This window comes from Sinocyclocheilus anshuiensis, unplaced genomic scaffold (assembly GCF_001515605.1).
Source record: "Sinocyclocheilus anshuiensis isolate Anshui unplaced genomic scaffold, SAMN03320099.WGS_v1.1 scaffold1707, whole genome shotgun sequence".
NCBI lineage: Eukaryota > Metazoa > Chordata > Actinopteri > Cypriniformes > Cyprinidae > Sinocyclocheilus > Sinocyclocheilus anshuiensis.
In genome coordinates, this window is record NW_015549658.1 from 122,848 (window position 1) to 127,098 (window position 4,251).

The window sequence follows — 4,251 nt, forward strand, 5'->3', positions numbered from 1 at the left end:
TCTGAACCGTCTGCAGATGGAGTGTCCACTCCCCTGAGGGGACATTGCTCTTTGATAACATGTCCACTCCTTGGTTCAATTTGCCCGGTATATGCGCTGCTCTCAGCGAGCGCGGGTTGAGCACATGGTGCCCTTTTAGGACTGACAGGAAGAACTGACAGGCTCGACATACTGCTAGTATTTCCAGGCAGTTGGTGTTGAAGCCTTTTTAGATAGTTTATTTAGATAGATAGATAGTTAAGATGGCGGCGCGCATAGATGCTGCGGCTCAATGCTTTCTCTTGTGGTGCTCTATTTACACAACAGAAAAGAATGCGTACAAGGCTGTACCCCGCCCCCACCTAGGGTACTCGGATCACATCTCTGTTATGCTAATTCCAGCATGTATCCTGAGGCTATTCACATTGTTGCAGGGGACTTTAATCATGCAGATTTAAAGGTAGTGCTCCCTAAATTCTATCAGCACATTAAATGTGCTACTAGAGGAGCAATTACACTGGATAAGGCCTACTCAAACATTAAGCGGGGTTTTAGGGCTAAGCAATTAGCACATCTGGGCCAATCAGACCACATGTCCCTGCTTTTAATTCCAGCTTATACTCCCCTAAGAAAGAGTGTTTCTACCACATTCAGAACTGTTATAACTTGGCCTGAAGGTGCCTCTCTTGAGCTGCAGGACTGTTTCGAGTCAACAAACTGGGATGTTTTCAAACATCAGGATTTGGAGCAGTATACAACAGCTGTCCTGGGCTACATTAGGTACTGCATGGACTCTGTTACAGTGGAAAAACGCATCCGGGTTTATCCTAATAAGAAGCCTTGGATGACCAAAGAAGTGCAGTGCCTGCTCAGAGCGAGGAACGCCGCGCTCAGGGCTGGTGATGAGGAGCTGTATAGTGCGGCCAGAGCCAAACTGAAGAGAGGAATCAGAGTAGCTAAGGCTGCACATAGGAGGAAGATCGATCTGTTGTGACAACTGTCCTTCTGCAAACCATTCGGCCAGGGCTGTTACACAGGCCTGATGCACCCTGATCTGCAGGCGTCCGTGACGCCACGCATGGGATGGAACCCGTGGTTTCAACCAGCGTTGAAGGGGGCGCATATGCTGCAGACCCAGGTGAGTGGTACCCATTGGAAGCCTGACTCGCTCAGAGGTGATGAATTTGCTGGCGATATGAGCCGTAGAAATGGTTCACCCAGATCAGAGTGCAGGACGTGTGCTTCTTTGCTCTAACTGAGGTGGGAACCACGCAGTTGAATCGTGGGGTATTCGAGCGAATTGCAGTGAATAACCTAATTTTATTGTTTCCAACACCCAGTTTGGCACTACAGGGATGGCCTGTCAGGCCTCAGCCCATGTGACAAGGGGTTGGATTAAATTGAGAGGCTGGTCGCTGTATGGGGACCCCACACTCAGAAGAGGAAATTAGCTTTTCCCTGAAAAATGCTTTCAGAAAATGCTTTGCCAGACTTGATGCTCTCATAGCAGAGCAGTCAGCCCCTGTGCGCGCTGCCTCAGCGTGGGCGTGGCCCAGACGCGTCCAATTTGAAGCTGTCAGTGATAATAATCATTCGTGACAGCGTTCTCTTTTAATCCGCCTAAAAGATCAAACCGCTCATTAGAAGAGGAGTTTTGATGATCTTTATGTGTAACACTCAGGCAGATCAAAAATGCTGCGCGCATTCTCTCAAATCCGCTCGTAGCGGATGAGGGGAGGGGCGGGGCCGTCTTTATTCAAGAAGGCGAGCCGCGAGCAAAGCAGAGCGAGACATGAGCTCTCGTTGTAAGAGCGGTATGTCTCAGCAGCGCAGCCTCAGCGTGGGCGTGACCCAGGCGAGAGGCGCGTTCAAATACAGAGCTGTCAGCGATATTGAATCATTGGTGACAGCGTTCTGCTCCAAACCGCCCAGGAGGATTCAGCCGCTCGACAATGAGGGCGGCGATCCTCTCGTGTAAACACACTGGCAGATCAAAGAGCTGCTTGGAGAGTGATGCAAGCGGGGGCCTTGCCGGCATTAAATCACTCAAGCCTGATCGATCATACCCGCGAGTTTGCCATTTCTGCCTCCGAGTAACTGGGAGGAGAGAAACACAAGAGCGGGGGAGGCAGGGCTCAGCGACGCACACACAATGCGAAGCTGCTTGCGTTTCACTTTGATCTGCTTGGGAGGATTAAGCTGCTCGTATAACGAGGTGCACCGATCCTCATGTGTAACACACACTGTCAGATTAAGCACGCATGTGTGTAGAGGATTTGCTCAAGTCTGATCGTTCAACCCGCGAGCTCGTCGTTGCTTCCTCCGAGGTAGCTGGGAGGAGAGAAGCATGAGCGCGGGGAGGCGGGGCCGCCTTCCGCGAACGAACGGGAACTGACTGCTTTTGTGATAAAAGCAGCCAGTTTCTGTGAGCACAACCATAGTGACACACACACAAATTTGAAGCTGTCAGCAGCAGCATCTTTCCCGATCTACTTGTATGTATTGCCGCTCGATGTAAAGAGGGGCACTGATCCTTTTGTGTGAGACACGGATTGAAGCGCAGCGGGGAGAGCGAGGCTCTGCGTGAGATCGCTCAGACCCGGTTGCTTAGTTCCCAGGCTTCGTCGTTTCTCTCTCCGAGGCTTGCTGAGAGAGGAGAAACAGGAGAGCTGGGCTGCTTTCCGTGAAGGCGGCACGCGAGTGGAGAAGAGCGAGACTCATGTTCAAGTGAGCATTTTGTCTCAGTAAGCGCGTAGCTCACTGCCCTTCTGCTGCGGATTCCGAGTGCAACGGGGAGAGCGAGCACGCGGGTACTGTGCAAGCAGGCGATCGCTCAGACCTGGTTGCTTAGCTCCCTGACTCCGCTGTTTCGCTCTCCGAGGCTCGCTGAGAGAGGAGAAACGGGAGAGCGGGGCTGCCTCCAGTGAAGGCGGTCTGCGAGTGGAGAAGAGCGAGACTCATGCTCAAGTGAGCATTCCGTCTCAGTGAGAGAGCAGTCTCTGCGTGGGATCTGCCCAGACAGATGACGTACTCATTGCTCTTCTGCATCGTGCAAGTTTCCCTGCACGAGCCACACTCACAGCGCGACATTTGCAACAACGTTGCTAATTTGCTCTTTTAGGGCTTACCTGCTAGAAATAAGCTCTTTCAGAATCGCCGGATGGCGGCAGGGGAAACGGACCAGAACTCCTGCATCGAAACGGACCAGAACTCCTGCATCGCTGGAGCGGCGGAGAAGCAGGTCAGCCGAGCTGAGAGGTCCCGATTCCAGCTGCGAAAGCTCTGCACGAACCAATGGCCTTGCAGTTTCACTGCGTGAATGAAAAGGCTTCAGTTTAGGAGAAAAACGTTTTTTTTCCCATATGCGTCTTAAGCAAGACGCAGTACGAGTGAAGTATCGAAAGGGAACAATAATCAAAACTCTCTCTTCATGAGCAGAAAGTTTAGTTTAAGTTCTGTCCTTGCAGATGAGTTTAGTTACCGCTGAAGAAAAAAAAAATCAGAAAAAATAGTCACTTGTCATTACCAGTGTTGGGGGTACGTAATCAGATTACTTTTATTCAAGTAACTAGTAAAGTAACACATTACTTTTTTAATTTGCAAGAAAATATCTGAGTTACTTTGTTTCCCAACTGCGCATGTAATAACGATGGGGGTGAATTCTGGGCTCACCTCAAGGGCTTTAAAGGGGTCATATGATGTTGCTAAAAAGAACATTATTTTGTGTATTTGGTGTAATGCAATGTGTTTATGCGGTTTAAGGTTAAGAAAATATGTTATTTTCCATATACAGTACATTATTGTTGCTCTTCTTTCTGAAACATGTCAATTCTAACAAAGCTCATCATTCTGAAAAGGGAGGTGTGCTCTGATTGGCCAGCTATCCAGTGCGTTGTGATTGGCCGAATACCTCAAGCGTGTGACGGAAATGTTACGCCCCTCACCATACTGTGATGATGCCCTGTCCGGCCGGAGCGACGAGACAAAAACATGAAAACCCATTATAAACGAGGCATTTGTTGCATCCAGTGGGGACATAATTATGGATTATAATGACTTATACTGTCTTTTTACGCGTTGTGTTGCATCACGCCGCGTAACATAAAACCATGTCTGCATTTGTGATCAGAGAAATGACAAACAACAAGCGCTACTCTACACTGCCCAAAACTCACGTTTGATTCGTCAGTGGCAAATCCTTTAAATGTGAAAACGTATTTACAGTCTGTGAGTCAGAACAGCCGGCATTGTAGTCTACTCTCCCAGGATCAG